Here is a 20649-nt window from a genome sequence, read left to right as displayed (position 1 = left end):
CCAGTCATTTTATTTTTCTTACTTACTTTTCATACATAGTTGTTTACTTTCACCATTATTATTTCTAAGTAGTTTTAATTACATATGCAGATTAGAATTCTTAATCCCAATGTTAGTCAGATAGATATGAGCAACAGAAAATGAAGGCCCCACCCAGAGACCTCCTTGAAACAACCACTTAAAAGTTAAAAATTACCTTTACATTCTGGAATATGAGGAAGTAAAAACTGCGAAAACAACCACTAGTTTTGCCCAGTCACAAGCATGTGTGCAGTTAGTACTTGTACTTACCTTCCTTGACCTAGCCTAATCATACTAGCATTGCAATATCATACAGCTGCCCAGAAGTTCATGAATCTAATTATAACAGTCTGAATTCTGGGTAACCATATGAGCAGTAAAAAATGGTTATTTAACAGCAGGATGTAAATCAGTATGACCTCACCTGCCAGTTGTCTAACATGGCCTCTGTAACCACCTATCACAGCCATAATATAAGGTATACTTCTCGAATTTGGTGGATCTGCTTCTGTCTCCGGCATAGCCTGTTTCTCTCTTGAAACATACTTTAATAAATCTTACTTTCCCTAAACTTCACTGATCTGTAATTCTTTTCTGAGTTGGTGGAAAGAACTGAGCTCTTCACTACCCCCTAGCAGCGACACTTATAATACTTTATTTCTAATGAAAACTAAGAAGTAAGCAATTATGAATTATCTGTGACACTAGAATTCCATGGCTAAAAACATTTATAAATACATTTTATAATTTCTAAATGTATATTCTTTCTCATAGTAAATTCAGTGTGACACAAAACATATTTACTAATGGACCCAAATACTTTTAGTTCCTCTGTAAAAGGAAGACCACTTAGATAAATCTGTGTTTAATAATTAAAATTTCAATATTTTACTATATTTGGAAATGATCTAGATATTTAATGAATATCCATCATTTAACTTAGCATAATTTTAAGATTTTAAGTCACCAAAAGATTTTGGACATGATTTTAATTATTTTACATATGTAAAGCATAATTATTATTTAAAAGTTCATTTATAAATTTGTATCTTAATCACAACTGTTTAACTTACTTGTTCTGATAATTATGTTTAGATGACTCATGAAAATTTTATAAGACATTAAGTGGCTAACCATCATCTTAAATTCTCATTCTCACTAACAAATTCTGTAACAGAGATAACTTGACCTTACTTGACTTTTAGTAAATCTCAGTAGAATAAAAGTATTATATTTAATGTTCATAACTAAAGACATGCCTGTTTTAATCAAACTAGCACACTTAAACTAGCTTTTATTTACCAAATGTTAGTCTAGATTATGTGAACTTGTAAAATGTTTGGGTTAGTTTCTATATTTCTGTGAGTACACCTGATTTATATGAATGCTTGTTTGTTTCTAAGCCAATTAAATAGAGCTCTTTATAAATTAATTTTGGCAATACCTCCTGGAAGTAGAAAAAAAAAACAAACATCTATAACATACAAACAGACGCATAGAGACTTTACAACGTTCATTTTAAAATTGTAGCCATGAGACAGGTACAGTAGTTCAAAACTTACTAGTTTATAAAATAATAGTTGGATCCAAATCATATTCTAACAGATGGAATAAGTTAAATTTACCTGTCCAGATGGCTAAAGCTTTTTTATATATTTATGAAAAAGATTTCATAGGCCTAGTTTTCAAATAGCCTTTTCTTTTTTTTTCTTTTTTCTTCTTTCTGGTAAGAATTACTTTGTTTCCTAGAGAAAATCCAGATAGAATATTTACATCTCAAAAGACCAAGAGAAAGAATATAAATTCTACCTAGAAGGATTTTTGTTCCCTAAATCCAGATTTTTACAGTATATATAAACCTTTTGTGGTAATCTGGGGAATTTTGGAGACTGATAAAAAGAATAGATTGCTTTTAATTGCTTATAGAACTGCACTCCTATTCTTGTAAAGACTCATTTGTAATGATATCAAGGGGCCAACATATTCTAGCTACATTATCTTAAATTTGCTTCTTTATATCAGAGAGAATATCTTCAACCAGCTGTTTGCTTTTGCAGTTTCTCTTTCCCTCTGGATACATAGTTTTATTTAGCTTAGGGGAGAAGGCCTAAAAAGAATTTTCCTATTAGGTGCTAAATATTAGTTTTCAATTTGGCCAATTTTTAACCACAGAACTACTTTTAAAAAATCGTTTTAAATATCTTATATTTAGAGTTGGGTCAATCTGTCTAAAATCAAAGGTGGTGCCAGCTGATTGATGTGTGAGGTCATTTTGATTGACAATTGGGTGTTAGATAACCTATTGTCCACTGCGCATGTACCTTCCCAAAATTCAGTCTGTTATAATTAGATTCATGCACTTCCAGGCATATCTGTGACATTATAATGATGGTATAATGAGGCCGAGGTAAAAAGGTCAGAGTACTCTTTCCTGCACAAATGTTTGTGGCTGGCCTAAACTGGTTGCTATGTTATGGTCATTTATTTTCTTGTACTCCGGGATGTAGAGGTATTGTTATATGAAAAATGAGTTTTTTTTCTGGGAGGTCCGAGGTGCAGCCTTCTGGGTTAGTCCATCAATCTTGTTTCTATGGTTACAAAGCTGGGCCTTTGCTCTCGTTGCTCATGAGTACTAACTACCTAACAGTAGTACTGAACAAACCACTTGGATGTAAGAGGCATCCTCAAAAAGAGCACAAAAGATACTATCCTCTCAAGATCCAGAGCTACTCCAAAAGATAACCAAATGACACAAATAGTATACAAACCACATTTCTGTTCAGTCATCTCTAGTCTCTAATAGAGTATGACCGATATATCCGTCCAGCCACATCTTGAGGCTCTATAACCTGATGGTTACTACACAACAAGATAAACAGAAAAGCAACAGCTGTCCCTGGAGGAGAAAAATCAACAAAGGATGGATATCCCAAAACAAAATTCACAAAAGTCTGCATTTGGAAAGGAAAGGCAATGTGAACTTTTATTTTCCTCTCTCAACTTGGCACTACAGAAATCTGGTAGAGCTGACTCTGGTAAAAATTGTCACTCATATCTGACTTCTGCCAGCTTTCTCAGGATCCCATCTGCAGGCTCCAAAGTTAGTAGGGTTGAAATTTGAAAATGTAGCCCAATAGCTACCAGAATTCAGCTAGGTTTTCCATTAATTTTAATTTTAGTTTCCTCTTCTCTGTTTAAGGAAATAACTGGTACTGTAAAAGCACACAAACTTCATTTCTCTTATATATATATATTCTCTGATTCAGCTGGTTTTGCCCAGATAATGGCATTGAGAATCACTTGCTTTGCTTCCCCCACTCCCACTGCCTTACCCTCTGTATGCCTTTAGGACATAATGTTAAGCTAGCTTTGGGGCATAAGATTACCTGAGCCTCAGGTCTATAATCATGAAGACAATGGGTTTCAGGTGGATTTTAGGCTAAGAATAACATCTTGGCTTTAGATGTGTTTCAGCCCCAGGCCCACTGAGGCACTGAGGCAGAACAGCCCCACTGATCATGGGACAGGGGAATTTTCTTTCCGCAATAGTTGTACACTTCTTAGGTCACTTGTATAATATAAAAATGTCTTTGGATTATTTATTGATCTCATGATGCTTGACAATAATCTGGAATAAGCGATGTGAAGTCTCAAGTAAATTCATGGGGCCAGTTTTGAAAAAAAGAAAATCTATAATCTAAGTACTATATCATTACAGAAACACATTATATCTGTTGGCATAGCATTTTTATTCTATACATGATCAAGTTTTTCAGAATATGGATGTTACAAATGTTAGATAGGTAGGCATGAGTGACTAGGGAATGAAGGCCTCTCCCAAAGACCTCTCTTAGGACCTACCTAAAAAAACCATCTTATGGCACAAAAGAGTGAAAAAAAACATAAAATAGCTGCCGGTTTCGTCCGGCCACAAGCTTCTGTACAGTTAGTACTACCCTAACCTTTCCGTAACCTTAGCCTTATTATATAACATCAATATAATATCACATATATGCCAGGAAGTTCATGAATCTAATTTTAAGAGACTGAATTCTGGGTAACCACATGCACAACTGGCAAAGGGTTAATATAATAGCCAAATGTCAATCAAAATGACCTCACATGTCAATCATCTAGCACCACCTTCGTAACTTCTTACCATGGCCTTAATATAATGCAGACCTCTCCATTTCTACAAGGCTGCAGCTTCCTTGGCGTAGCCCTTTTTTTTTTTCTTGAAACGTACTTTCAGTAAATCTTATTTTTCCTATATCTCACTGATCTGTAATTCTTTACTGTGTCAGAGGAAAGAACAGAGGACCCCTCAGTTCCATCAGGGCAATGATGGATTTTAGATTGCCCCAACGGTAATACAGCTATCACCGCTTTAGTGACAGGTCCATTCTATGAATCTTTGATTATATTTTTTTACACCTCCGCTTCCATTTTCAGTTCAAATTTTACTCGTTTTTTTATTCAGAATTTTTCCTTTAAAGTTAAACATCTTTATCTCACTCACTAACAACTTTCTTTACTCATGCTTCTCTGCCCAGTGCTCAACACTTACCCTATAAATCTGTCCTCAAAAATAAAAATAGCAGCCATGCTTTCTGGCTTATTTAAGAATATACAGTCTAGATAAATAGGGAAAACTCAGTACACCTGCACTTTATACTTATTTTTTATAATAGATATGCATCAGTGTTTTTATATAATATATGTAATATACCCATGTCACATACATTAGCATATACATGAATAAATATATGTGTATATATATGAAATCAATATTTTGAATATGTTTGTTTTATGTCAAGTGTATTTTTTTTCTTTTCACTTTTGACCTTTCTCTCCCACTTTCCCCCCCTCAACTCTCCTCACCTTTGTCAACCACCAGTCTGTTTTCCGTATTTATGATCTTGTCTTGTTTGTTAGATTCTACATCTAAGAGAGATCATGAGGTATTTGTCTTTCTCTGACTGATTTCACTTAGAATTAGCATAATGTCTTTGAAGTTCATCCGTGTTGTCACAAAAGGCAATATTGATACAATATTTCATTCTTTTTAATGGCTGCATAACATTTTTAAATGGAATACAATTTCTCTATCCATTTATCCATTGATGAATAGTTAGGTTGCTTACATATCCTGGCTATTGAAAATAATGCTTAAAAGCATTATGTATCTCTTTTCAAGTTTTAATTTTCATTATTTTTTTTTAATAAATACCCAGAAGTATAATTGCTGGATTATATGGTAGTTCTATTTTTAATTTTTTGAGAAAACTCCATACTGTTTTCCATAATGGGTGCACCAATTTTCATTTCCACCAACAGTATATAAGGGTTCCCTTTTCTCTACATCCTTGCCAATACTTGTTATTTCTTTTTTTTTCTTTTCTTTTCTTTTTTTTTTTTTTTTTTTTTTTTTTTTTTTTTTAGATAATTGCCATTCTAACAAGTATGTGATGGTATCTCTATGTTGTTTAGATAATTAGCATTTTCCTGATGATTAATAATGTTGAGCATCTTTTCATGTACCGTTGGTCATCTGTATATCTTCTTTGGCAAAGTATTTATTCAAGTCTTCTCTCCATTTTTAAATCAAATGTTTAGTCTTGAGGGTTTTTTTTTTTTTTTGGCTACTTATTTGTAAGCATTTTTTATATATTTTGGATATTAGCCCTTCATAAGACATATGATTTGCGAATATTTTCTTCCATTCAGCAGTTTTTCTTTTCATTCTGTTCATGGTTTCCTTTGCTATGCCGAGGATAATCTTTTTTCTAATGTCCTGGTTGATTGCAAATAAGATACCAATTTCTGGTCTAGTGTTTTGATGCTGGACCCTGAGGAGAATGCAACAGTGGAGGCCTAGGTATTGTTTTAAATTTTTGGCTTTGGAGCTATTGCTCCACTAACCTGATGGACTTTTGTAACAGTCTTGTAATCTCTTCAGTGTGGAAAGCAAATTCAGATAAAGGATTAGTAGACTGAATACTGAGAAAAGGATAGAGGTGAATAGTAAGAGTCATCAGTTTTGCACTATTTTGTTTTAGGTACTTCTATGTCTTTAACTTTTTATTAGTCTTTTGCAATGAATCTTTCAATAAGGCTATTTTGAGATACTGAAGCTTTTTGAGGAGTCTGCATACCAATTAAAATACCCATTCTGTTTGCTTTCAAGTACAATTTTTAAATGAAAAATCTTGTCAAATTGGAACATTCCCCATAATGACCACTGTAATGCTAGGTTACCTTAGTAAGATTTTTACCATTTTTGGACATATCTACAGCTTCTAGGGCCACAGTTCTTAGACATAAAATAAGCAGATGTGCCAGAAAGTGGCATGTGCAATTCTGTGAAACTTGAGGATTCCATTTAATTAGCTAAGCTCTGGTTATCTCGAACTAATTTAACATAGGAGAGTATGCTGCTAGGTTGGGGATTTTGTGATGTTTGACAGTGCACCTTGTTGCATAGACATTTTCCTGAGTTTGGCAGGTGATCTAGTGTTAATCTAACCTATATCATGATGAACATGTCCCAGCATGGTAGTAAGAGTTAGGTGGTAAGTGCTCTAACAGCTTTTAAATGGTTGATCCATGCCCACCAATTCTATGGCTTTGACTTTTCAAATTCCCATACGATAGATCTAGCATTCAGTTACTTCATATGCAAAATAGTGGAAACCAACAGTACCAAAGAACAGAACCGTGGAGACCAGCAGTAACCAACAAAACGGTACTGCAGATTGACCAAGAAAAGGCCTTAGGTGTGGCATTAACAAAACCGGGAGTTCCAAAATGAAACTATGAATTGAATCAACAGAACGTAATATATCAGAACTGTGAATTAATCAAGGGCTAGAGATTTGGGTTCTAGTGAACCGTCTGCTAGCTCAAGTTGACCCATTAAGTCCTTGACTAGAACCACAGACTAACCAAGGGCTAAGAACTGGTGTGGTTGGTGACCTTGGACTTAGCATAAGCAACTCCATTTTGAGCGTGTTGTCTGCTTTTTAATACCTAATACTGCTCTCTCTACTCACTTTGACCTCCTAGCTGTTCTATGCCTCAGGCTACTTGTACTTCTATTTCCTCTACCTAAAATGTTCTTCCCTCATATACCTAACAAGACTTACTTCCTCTCCACATTCAGATCTTTAATAAAATGTCACTTCCTCAATTAATTTTTTCTTACTACGCTATTTAATTTTGCAAATTCCAATATTTCCTTTTATGCAACTCCCCAACCTCCTTCCAAAACTTTGCTTATTTTTCTCTTTTGCACATACTAACATTTTCCATACCATATGTTAACTATTTACCTGGGTTTTTGCCTCATTTTCTCACCCAATGGAAGTTTCTATGGACATTGCTGATAAAATACTCTTTTGTGTTCAATGACTGAATTGATTGTTTATCCTCAACAGAAGTATTTTGAACTGTGATGGAAATATTCTTTTTTTAAATCTTATTCAAAGTTTAATATTTTATTTTAGAGTGTTTATGAATATTTATTTTAGCTGCTTCTACGGTGTTTGGTTTAATAGACAAAGAATAATTAGTTAAGTGTATCAATAAGAAGGTTGTAATGTTAAATAAATCAACTTGTTATTAATTTAGAAATGCCAAAAAGACCTCTGATATGGCAATCTTGAAATCAAAACTATAAAATAGCAGAAAAAAAATCACATAGTTAAAAATATAATGGTTATTTTTTTTGGAGCACTAAAAAGTTTATAAACTTTTTTTGTTTTTGCAATGTAGAACACAGTAAAATGCTGATAAAAATTATGTTGGTTTACACAAATGTTGGATTCAAATCCAGAGGTTCCTCATTTTACTTGTAAGGGGTTCTAAAGTGAATATATGTGGCCTTATAGTCAAATTCTCCTTTATGATTTTGTAAATTACCCTAAAACTATATAAAACCTAAGCTGTTGATTGATATTCTATATAAATAATAGATAAACTTATAGTATTTTGAAGAATACATATGTAAATTCTAAGGTTTAAAAAAATACATATAAGCAAGTGATCATATATAACTGAATTCAATTAAAAAAGAAAAACGTATGTTGGAATTCCACTGTTTAGATATAGGGCATTTATATTCTACACACTTGGATTATTTCCTAGAAAGTTTAGGAATGATTCAGATCTTTGGATATGATTCAGTGGAATAGAAATTTGAATAAAGTTAAAATACTAAAATGTAAATTTTTGCTGAATAATATCTTAAAATAACAAGAGTTTAATCACTTTGTATAAATATGATTTAAAAATCTTTCTATAAAACTGTATGATGTTTGACTTTAATCACCAAATTCTTACAAGTGATCATCAAAATTGATTTTGGTGTGACTGATCACATCAATGCTTACTTATATACAATGTTTTCAAAGATCTCTCTTGGTAATTAATAGGGCCTTTCCCCAAAGACAAAAAATATTAATTTCATATTTATTTGATATTAGAGCATTTTAATATAACGATGTTTATAGTTTCATTGAGGCTAGTTTAGTATATAGTTGTTTAATAATTTAAAGAGTTTCTTAAATAAGTCCATATTTTAAGGTATTTGCTCTGACTAAAATTAATCGAAAAATCTGTACTTCGAAAGGTTGTGAAATTTGCATTATTAGACACTAAAAACATAGGTTTTGATTTCATTATGTAATGCCATTAAACTTTTAAAAACAGAATTGCCATGTTAGTAGCCAAGTTCCTTTATAACACATTAATTTGAAAAGCCACATAAATTGTACACTCGCAACTTGGCACCTTAGAATATCTCTTCCAATCCAAACGCTGTTACCCAGAGTGTTCCATATAGATTTAAAAACTCATAAATATTTTAAAACTCAGCTGGTGGTCCCTGCATTTCCAAATGGTTCCATTCCCCATATATTAAAATTGTAGTAAGGTAGTACACTCAGAAAAGAGTAAGAAATAAATATATGTTAAGACCTCACAATATGTCAGATACTATACTAGGAACATTATATAGATTGTTAGCTTTAATCTGTACAAAAATTCTTAGAGATGATAAATTTATTCTAGTTAAACAGAAGACTAGATTAGAGGCAACACACTTAAACACAGGCTGCAAAAAAAGATCCTCAATCTCTGATTAGTTTACTGCTTTTGGTGTTTCTGCCATTAAGAATAATAACAGTAAAAGTGATGAAATGGCAGGCACTGGACAATGTGGCTTACCTACTTACATTATTTATTTACCCTCAATAACCTCGACAGATAAGTGCTAGCATTATCCACAATTATAGACAATAAAACTGAAGCTCAAGAAGGCTACATAAATTTTCCAAGTTCACGTATTTAGAAAATGAAAACATGAGAGCTCCTTTCAGCTCTCTGAAGCTAAAAATGCAACTTGTGAACCTATCAGCAACAGAGCACCACGGTTAACTTAGAAGATCCAGCTACACAGACCCACAAAGTATCGGAGAAAAACAGTCTAATACTTCTTACTGCTATGTGACCAGAGGAATGCCACTCTCTTCCTATTTAACAGGAAGAATTTATTCCTAAAAAGACTGTTATGGGGTTTAGGTAAGGAATTCACTTAATGTATTTAGCATACCATCACTGAGGAACCTTCACCCTATCCCTCCAACCAGCAGAGGAGTAATAAAAATACTTTCCCCATCAAGGTGAAGTCAAAGTTGTGTCTTAAGTTTTGCCTAAATGGACTGGGCTTAGAGTTGGATAATTGTTCAGAAAGCATAAATGCACCAGGGTGCACAATACAGAGAAAAATAAACTAAATCCACAAAACCCCAAGAATTTAAGTCATCTCATAATGATTGAAATACCAACCATCTGAGTTTAGAATTTCATTAGAAACATTACTAAAGAGTGTATTTCAATATCTCAATTGCATTTTATAATTAGAAAATCTATTTTTAGTAATATAATTATCTAAGTATAGTGAAAAGTGATTTTATCAGTTTATTAATTCTTCATTATGAATGACAATTCTTCATTATAAATTGACCATACAAAGCAAATGACAGAATTTCAGACAATAATGAGTTGTTTCTGAGATTAAAAAAATGTAATTATTGTTTTATTTACCCATAGTCACCATATTCCAAAATATTTAACATTTAAGCCTTCTTATAAACTGCGTAAAACAGTGAAAAATAATATAAATTTTAAGTGTTTATGAAAACAAAAACAAAATATTTCAAATAACTTTACATATTTTACACTACACTTCTTTAGCTAAGTGATTAATTAAATCTTTCCTAAAAACTAACCATTCTGTATTATGCAACAGTTGTCACAGAATATTCATTTATCATACTATTTTGGCTAAGTTGGTCTTTATTCTCAAAATAAATGACAATTAAAACAACACAAAAATTTGTGCTTTTCTATTTGAGACACACTATCCATTTTATTTTTTATAGTTAAAACCACGCTTTCATGGCAATGAAAATTTTAATAAAAATTCAATAAATATTTATCGAATTCCTACTAGAACAAAACATTTTGCCAGGTCCTGATGGGGATAGAAAAATTAATAAGTTTTGGTTTGTGACTTCTAAGATGTTACCACAGCATTTGTCTGGAATGCAGTTTATATGATGTGATGAAATGGAAAATTAGAATTAAAAAAAAGGCTAGGACCAGATCATTACAAATTTTCCATATTGTGATCAAGATTTTGAATTTTTTATGCCATCAGGAGATTTAGGATCAGACAGACCAGGTTTGAATTTACATACTTTCATCTGGTTAACAGTGAGGTATTGATAAAGTCACTGAAAGACATTCTCAGATAAGAAGTCACTCTAAGCCTTAGCTCGAAATAAGGATAATATCAACTTTCTTCTAGTATTTGCAGCCATTATCCTCCCACTTTTTCTTGGAAATTTCCACATTCTTAGAATATAGGATCCCTTCGTCTATTCACCTCATTAACTCCTACTCTTCTTTTAGGTGTCAACTAAAACCATATTCAGGACATTTATGCATGACATTACATTTATGATGTATCAGTTCCTCTTTTAAAATTTTATAGCATCCTATGTTCTTCCTTACTTGAAATTATATGTTTCTGTAATTTATTATATAAAAGAATCTGTAATCGTCAGAGAGACTAAAGCAACTTCCCTTTAGCTTATCAGTCATTTCCAGTGCTTAGAATAGTGGCTGCACATAGTAGATATACAATAAATATTTAGAAAATGAAAAGCAGAATTGTTAGCACTTGAAACCTTAGTAGGAATATATTTTGTCTTAACACACTTAATTTAGATTTGAAAATCTATGCTGAAGAATAACAAAGTTAATGAATAATACATTTCTTATCAAAAGAATATAAAAGAATTATTACTGTATTAATTGAGTCATATTTATATTTAAGATTTCAGATATAAATTGTATGTTACCCATTTGTGTGAGAGCGCTCTAAAAAATATTAATGAAATGATTGTATATCAAATAAAATAGAAACATTAAGAAGTTCATGGATTGACGTAATGAAATCTACAAAGGGGACATTTTACCTGAAAAGGCAAATTTCTAAGACAGTGCTCATGAACTGCAATAACATAATAATAATAAAGCAATAATAGAACATTTTGTTTATAAAAACTGTCCATGTCATGACCTACAGATTATAATTTTCAACCACCACAAATTAAATAAGTAAATCTCCTAGTTTCTGGCATGTGGGATTTCTTTCCTCAGATTTAAAATATAGATTTTAGATTATTTCCATACAGTAGTAAAAATGAGAACACATTTTGTTTAAATTGAACAAACCATCAAAAATATTTTTTTCTCCTGTGAATTGTTAGAGAATATTTTTGTTCCATTTGGACAACATGTATAAAGAAGATAACATGCCAAAAGAAACTTAACTAGTAGTAGAGTCTAATCCTAAATCCACATTTTAGAATTAAAATCAACATGGAAATAAAATAATCTATTGCCTCTTGGATTTAAGTATATTAAATAAAACTTGGAAAAAATGTTTTGAGGAGGAAATAAAGTGAGGAAATGAGAAAATTCATGTTTTCTATGATTAGCAATCATAAAGTCTCATATAAAATTTTTCATCATTTAAACAAGCGTCTCCCTTAGTTTTAAGTGGACTGAACTGGATATTGGTCAAGAGAAGAAAAAAAAAAAATACTGATCATTTTTTTCTAAATCAAGTCACCCTATCATGAGTGTCTTTTAAAAACACTTTAGAAAGTCCCTGATATGAATCTCTTAAATCAAAAAATCTAATTTGCCAGAACAAAGGTGAGTCATTTCTCTGCACTTTCATTATTCATCTTCTGCAATATTAAAATGTATAAGTAAATTTTAATCATAAAATTAACTCCACAGATATTCAATTGTCAGTATATACTATAAAAAAGACCAATCAAGTTATCTGCAGAACTTGTTTTATTCATATGTCCTTCACTCAGAAAAATGTAATCAAGGATTGAATGTTCTTGAATTCACTACACAATATTTTATATGAAAGTTATTTTTCAAAGCTTGTTTTGACAGGTGACGGATAAGTCAAATATTAAAATGATTTTAATGTGATGATGTGACTCTTTAATTGCTTTTAAATCACTTCAAAATTATTCTGGTTTGGCTAATTTATAATCAACTACTTTTTGTCTATTTATATTGTCACTTGACATTTTACAGTGTCAACAAATTTGGCTTGCTCCTTTCCGTTAGCATCACATTCTGTGGCCTTGGTTTTCACCTCAGTTTTCTTATTTTCCTCCAACTTGCTGATTATGAAAAGTACACAACTTATACCACAGGAATTTCCAGCTAAGAATAAAGAATCAGATGTGAATAAACAAAGAGAGGATACTCAAGAAGTCTACCTCTTTCTTAGACTCCTTCCCTAATTTTAATTTTAATGTTCTCTTGTGGAAGTCCTCTAGACTTTTTCTTATAAATCCACTATAATAAATTCTGGCAAGATTAGATACCAGAGCAGCTACTTATACTTTTGGCTACTATTTTTCCATTTGCTTTTCTATTCCTTTATGCGCCAGTTTAAAATGTCTTTTCATCAGGTAAGTAAAAACTCTAAAATTACTTTCTAGGCCCGTTTCACATTGCTTCCAATAGTTTGGTTCTCATCATTCTAGATGAGGAAGCTCTCTTGCTTTATCTCAAATATTATTTCCCTGAATTTTGTATTAATTTACCTTAGACTTAAAATCACCCTCATTTGGGAGGTCTCTCTAAACAGCAATATTTTCTTTAAAAAAAAAAAAAATTAAAAAAAACTAAAAATAAGTAATAATTTTAAAATAGCAATATTTTCTGAAAATCTCCATTAATCTGAACCATTGCCCCTGGACTATGAATTTACTATAGCTCAATGACAGAAAATACACAATCTGGTAGATTTCAGGGTTGACATGCCAAATTTACCACTTATTCCTTTTTTAAATAATAACTTAATTGAAATATAATTCAAATACCATAAAAATTCACCCATTAAATATACAATTTAATGCATTTTCAGAATTGTGTGATCATCACCACTAAATTTTAGAACATTTTAATTACCAACAAAGAAACCCTAACTTCCCAACTCTCATTCCTTCTCGTACCCATGGGCAACCACTAATCTACTTATACCTCCATAGATTTGCCTGTTCTGGATGTTTACCTTGCTTTTTCCATGGAACAACCCACCCCAGCGATTTCTCTGCAGCAATATATGTATCTTCCTCATTTCTTTTTACAGAATCAGAGCTCTCCACTGTGTGGATGAGCCCTGGCTTATTCAACCAGTCTCTACTGATATCCATTTATCCTGTTTCCCCTCTTTTGCTATTACAAAGAATTCCATTAAATAGCCTTATGCATATCTCATTTGGTCTTTTTACCACTGCGTTTATGGAATCTTTTCTTAGAAGTGGGGTGCTGAGTCATAGGGTACATGCACACATAATTTTGCTAGCTATTGCCAAACTCTTCTCAGTGGGGCCTGTATTATTTTGCATTCCTTTCTGCAGTGCATGAGAACACCTCTTTCCTCACAACCTTCCCAACAGAACATGCTTTCTCTGTGGATTTGCCTATTCTGGCTGTTTCCTATATATGGATTCATATAATATCTGACCTTCTTGCATCTGATTTTTTTTCACATAGGTTTCAGGGTTCACCCACAATTGCAGCATGTGTCAGTACTTTATTCCTTTTAACGGCTGAATCATATTCTATTGAATGGATACACCACATTTTATTTGTCCATTCATCTATTGATGACCATTTGGGTTGTTTCCATCTTTTGACTATTATGAGTAGTGCTGCTATAAACATTTTTGACAAGTATGTATTTTAATATCTTTTCAATTCTTTTGGATCTGTACCTCGGAGTAAGATGACTGGGTCAAATAACAATTCAACTTTAACAGCATCAGACACAAAAAAATTATCTAAAAAGTCACGAAAGCCCTCTAAAAGGGTGAATGTGGGGCTTTATAGCAAGCGGAATAGGGAATATATGTGCTCATTTTATCATTACTTTTAAAACTGTGCATAGATGTGACAAACATGTTTCATAGAAAGAATAAAATATTGAGAGAAACTTCCTAGAATATAGTAAGTTATTATTCCCTCTAGGTAAGATGTATTTAACTATTATTCTGAGTTACTGTTTCATCAGGGTCCCATTAAGACCTCAGCTCAGGAGGCTAAAGAGCATGTGTCTATATTCCAGCAAAATTACTTAAATCTGCCACCTTCCACATTCAGCTGAAATTTTTTTTCTTATAAATAAGTCAGATCTCATCACTTTCCTGCTCAAAAACTTCTAATTATATTGAATTCAAATTAAAATCTAGACTTTATGTATACATGATCTGCTCCACACCTCTATGATGTGGCTCAGGCCATCGTTTTCTTGCACGAACTCCTCTACTCATTCTGGTTCATTGTCACTCCTTGAAAATAACAAATATTTTCACTCATGCTCCATTCATTTTTTTATACTGGAAATCTTTTTCTGTAGGTTGTCACCCACTTTCAAGTCTCTGCTCAAATAGCACTCTCTCAGAGACAGCTGCTTTAATCACTCTCTTAAAATGGCATTTTTGCGATCTTTATTATCTAAACTTCTCATTTTTTCTATAAAACTATGACCCTGAAAATAAATAATACATATAGTATAAAACATATACTGTATTATATGTATCATGTATTAAGTTATATATTATATGTGATATAGATTATGTATTTTTAAGTTATATGTCTCCCTTAATAGAGCATAAGCTAAGCTCTTGTAAGTTCTAAAGGAGCACATATGTCGTTTCATTTGTTGCTTAGTTCTAGTGGCTAAGACTGTACCACTTACATGTTTTACCATTAATAGTCATTGAAAAAATGAAGTAAGGACAGTTTGCATCTCTTTGCATGGACTTTTCAGTTAAGTTTTTATTTTAGATATGAGTAAATCCATTACTATCAGATCAATTTTAATCACAGAAGATTAGCTAACACTCAGCCCTATAAAGAGCAAGCAATCCATGCCTCACATTGTCAAGTTAGTCCACTTTCACAGGATCTCTTTCATGACTCTCAATACTTTCACCCTTGTGCACACACACACACAAAATTATCCATAATCTATCATTAGAGTTTTACAATATACCTTAACAATAATAAACACCACCTTTCTCAAGGGAAATGTAATTTTCTGTATAAACATTAGGAGTTATTTCTGGCCAGATACATTCTAAAAATTACACAATGTGTGACTTAAAAATATTCGCCTTGTTGTTGGTATAGTGTGATTACATGAGATTGCCAATGGCCATCATAATAACATATCTAACCAGGTCTATTTTCCTGAGTAGTTTTATAATTTGGTTAGTTTTTATTGCACTTTATCACAGTTTTGCATTACTGCATAAATTCCTTAAGGCATTTCACACATTAATAATTATTTCACCCCAAATTTTAATCTTGAATATCACTTTATTTGGGTTCCTGTGAAAATGGAATCCATCTGTTTACTGACATGACTTTGACAGAAAACAAGTGGTTGCCAAACATTCTGTAGAATTACACTCAGTGCCAATTTGGTTTTGGCCAATATTAATGGAAAATAAAGCACTAATGAACCCTTTGCCTAAATAATATTTGATGCTTATATAGTTTCTCGCATCAAAATACATCAAACATGCAACAAGTGAAAATCTTATTAATTTTCACGATATACCTGTGGGAAAAGTAGAGGTCATGTATTTCTACTTTAATTTCGTGCACTTTCCATTCTACTTTTCGGGTGATAGAGGTAAAGCTTTTAAATAATGACACATACAAAGGTGGAAAAGTAGCTCTCCCTTATCCACAGAAAAATTATTTAAACCAGATTTGCACAAACGTTGGATTCAAACTAAATTTTGATTGGGATTTTAGAGCATTTCACATATGAAGACAGATGTTAATGATTATATAAGTCTTTGAAATGTATTATAAATTGATTAAATCTAACATTGGTCAGGAAGTATTTTGTTACATATTTTACAGTCAAGTATACTATGGTTCCCTGACTGTATCTCAAATAATTGATTTTCACAAATGGTAATTCATTCATTTTTTAATTTTTATAAATAAAAATATTAATAAAAAACTAATCTTAGGACTTGCATTTCTCTGACCCTATTGCCTCCTAAGTCGCCAATTAGTGGCTTCCTCTCCCACCTACCTGAAGTCAGCATGCAGTATTTCCATCCCCACCTCCCCCCAGTATTTCCTCTATATTGCAACAATACTCAATGTGTTGTCCATAGACCCGCAGCATCAGTATTAACTGGATACTTGTTACAAAGGTAAATTTTTAGGCCCCACACCAAATATTCTCTTGGAGTTAAGCTTAATAATCAGTGTTTTAGATTGTGATTCTGATGCATGCTAATGTTTGAGAATTAGTGCTTTAGATGATTTTCTTTACCAAACTCATTAAAATCTTATGCTAGAGGCTTAGATTTATATATATATATATTTAAAATAAATAGTATATTCAGCATTCTATAATTTCAGAGCTTAACGAAAGTATTTTTTATATCTGAAATTCATCTAGATATTGCTTAATTGTGTAAATGATATTTTTCAAGGGAGCCAGCATTCAAAAGAAGGATTAAATCATCCCTTATGTTAGAAGAAAATAATCTTAATATACAATATTGATTTTAGAATGTATGTGACCATATTAAATCTATAGTTTTATTTTTAATGTTTATTACTAAAATATGGTAGAAGGGAACTAACTAATAGGATGTAGTTAGATTATAAAGAGGGTAATGTGGTGCAAGAGCTGGGCTGATGTCAGAGAAAACTTCTCTATGGATATAACAGTAAACCAAGATTGGAAAAGTGAGAAGAAACCAGACTTTCAAAGAACAATCAATAGGATTGTTGAGGATGCAGAAACTGTGCTGAAGTCCAGTGCATGAATGGACATGTTATGTATAAGCAACTTAAAAGAGGCCAATGGTATTCGCCACAGCAGACTTGGGAAGGATATGAGAGATGAGAGAACAGATATATGTGAGCCAGATTTGGCTCTTTTCATTTAGAATCAAACATATAAAATTCAGACATGTTACATGAGCTGACACTTTGTCCTCCCTATACTTAATTGTAGTGCATTGTATCAATGTAGTGCAGTTTATGCAAGGCCTAAGACTCCCAAGTAAGGAGTTTAGATTTTATTGTAATAGATGAGAAAAGTCTTTATCTGTGGCAAATAATGGAGTGACATAATCCATTGGTGTTTATAATAGGTAAAAATTTTGCTTGCACCATTATTAATATCGTTTTGAATGGTCTATTAATGTAACATGGCAGGAAGAGAAAAATGTTTGTTTAAAAAAAATACAAAATTACTTAACACCTCCACCAAATCACATAATTACCTTTTTTTTTTTTTGTGGTGAAAATATTTAAAATTTACTCTCTTAGCAGTTTTCATGTATATAATATAGTATTGTTAATTATAATCACAACATTGTGTATTAGATCCCCAGAATTTATTCATCTTCTAACTAGAGTTTTGTACCCTTCACATTGCAATGTATGCCTGTATCAAATCAACATGTTGTACATCTTAAATTAATACAATATGTCAATTATATTTCAAGAAAGCTAAAAAATACAAAATTAATTAACATGCTTATAATTCAGCAAATATATAAACTCAAATAAAAACCACCTGAAATAAGTAATAAGTAATAGAAATAATAACATTATCATCAGAAAAAAAAAGCTTTGAAGCAGGTAGTCCTGGCTTCTGTCTGAGCAGTATCCTTTATAGAAAAGATTTTTTTTTCAAGTTATTTAATTTCAGTGGGCATCCATTTCCTCAACTGTGAACAGGAGGAAATAAGATATATTTTGCAGATTTGCACTAAAGATGACAATAGAGTAGTCCCCCTTATCCATGGGAGATATGTTCCAAGACCCCTATGGATAGTACCTGACACTGGATAGTATCGAACCCGATACTGTATATACTATTTTTTTCCGATATATATATAGCTATAATAAAGTTTACTTTAGACTTACGCACACTAGATAGTTAACAACAGTAATAATAAACTAGAACAATTATAAAAATACACTCTAATAAAATTTATGTGAATGTGGCCTCTCTCTTAAAATATCTTATTATACTGTACTCACCTTTTCACTTAAAGTTATAATTCTACAACTTCTCTTTCACATATCCAAATTGTCAGCATAACTACTCTTGCCCTTTCGGGGACATTAAGTAAAATAGGGTTACTTGAACACAAGCACTGCAATACCAAATACCAGCTCAGTCAATCTGACCAGAAAGCTACTAAATAACTTGTGGGGAGTGTGCACAGCAGTGATGCTAGAAAAAGGGATGATTCACATCCCAAGAGGGACAGAGTGGATAATTCAAGATTTCATCATGCTATTTAGAGGGCACACAATTTAATATTTGTTAATTGTTCATTTCTGGAATTTTCCATTAATATTTTTAATATGCTATTGACTATGGGTAACTGTAACCACAGAAAGTGAAAACGTGATGGAGCGGAGGGAGGTGAGGTGCTCTACAAGTAAAGAGTTTAATAGATAGAAAGCACCTCCAAATTAGCTATTAAGATTCTGAATAGAGTATCACAACATTGCTAATATATGAGTCAATGTGTGTGGGCATGTAGTTGTATTTTCTTATACAACGGCAATAACCATTTAAAAAATATAATGGAAAATGATATAAATAACACAAGAAGGAAAGCTATTATTTAATAAGAATACTAAAGAATAAGCTATGAAGTAATTAAAGCATTTAAAAAAGTAGAAGAAAATATTCTACCTCATATTCTAAGTATGTATTATATCTTTGAATGGGTTATGTTTTCTATATTTAAAAAAAATTGTCAATTAAAGAGTTAAACATAGAAAATAAAACTTAAATTTTTAAAATTTATTTAAAACTTTAGGAAAGATGCATTTTTAATAAAGATAAAATGCAAAATTAAAAAATGATAAATTTTATTACATTGTATTAAAACATGTTGAGTAAATGACAGATTTTTTTAAATGTATTTTTAAATTTACAATGGGAAAATTCACTTTTTTTGATACATAGTTCCATGAGTATTGACAAATGATAAATGTAACCACCACCACAATTAAGCTGGAGAAGTTATTTCAGTCCCAGGTATATTCACTTATGATACTCAGTATCAGACCCTCAACCCTCTTTTAATCCCTGACTATCAATGGTCTTTTTGTTCCTATAACTTCATCTTTTCCAGAATGTCATATAAATGAAGTCATTCAATGTGTAGTCTTAAGAGTCTGCCTTATTTTATTTTACTTAACACATTTGCAATTTAGACACGTCGTTTTGTAAATCAAGTCTGTTGTTTTCTATTGCTTAATAGTACATTGTACGGATATAGCACAGTTTCTTTATCTAAACACTATTGAAAAAACATCTAGGTTGTTTCCAGGTTTGAAGCAATTATAACAAAACCATTATAAAGATTCACATACAGATTTATGTGTAAACATCAATTTATATCAAATCTGTCGTGTTAATATCTAGGTATGAGATAATTGTATTATACATTAAATGCATCTTTCATTTCATAAGAAACTATAATGCTTCACAGTGATTGTACCATTTTTCTTCTCTACAAGCAATGTATGAGTTCCAATTGTTCCACTTCGAATTCTAAGGTTGTTTCTTTTTTCTTATATATAGTCATTTTATATATATAATCATTTTAATAGGTGTATAGTGATAACTCTTTGTGGTTTTAATCTGTAATTTCATAATAACTAACAATGAATATATTTTATGTGTGTAACAGTTATACATAAATCTATTTGGTAAAGTTTCTGCTTAATAATTTTGTCTATTTTTTAAAAAAAATTTGTTTGTTTTCTTATTATTAAGTTTTAAGAATTCATTACATATTCTACATACAAATCTTTGATATTTTTAAATATTATGTCTGCCTTATGATTTTCATTCTCTTATCTTTGTTTTTCAAAAAACATTATTTTAAAATTATGATTAAGTTCAATTACCATTTTTTTAATGGGTCATGCTTTTGGTGTTGTACC

This window comes from Pteropus medius, unplaced genomic scaffold (assembly GCF_902729225.1).
Source record: "Pteropus medius unplaced genomic scaffold, Ma_sr-lr_union100, whole genome shotgun sequence".
NCBI lineage: Eukaryota > Metazoa > Chordata > Mammalia > Chiroptera > Pteropodidae > Pteropus > Pteropus medius.
The sequence above is the reverse complement of the archived record's forward strand: the minus strand, read 5'-3'. Positions refer to the sequence as shown.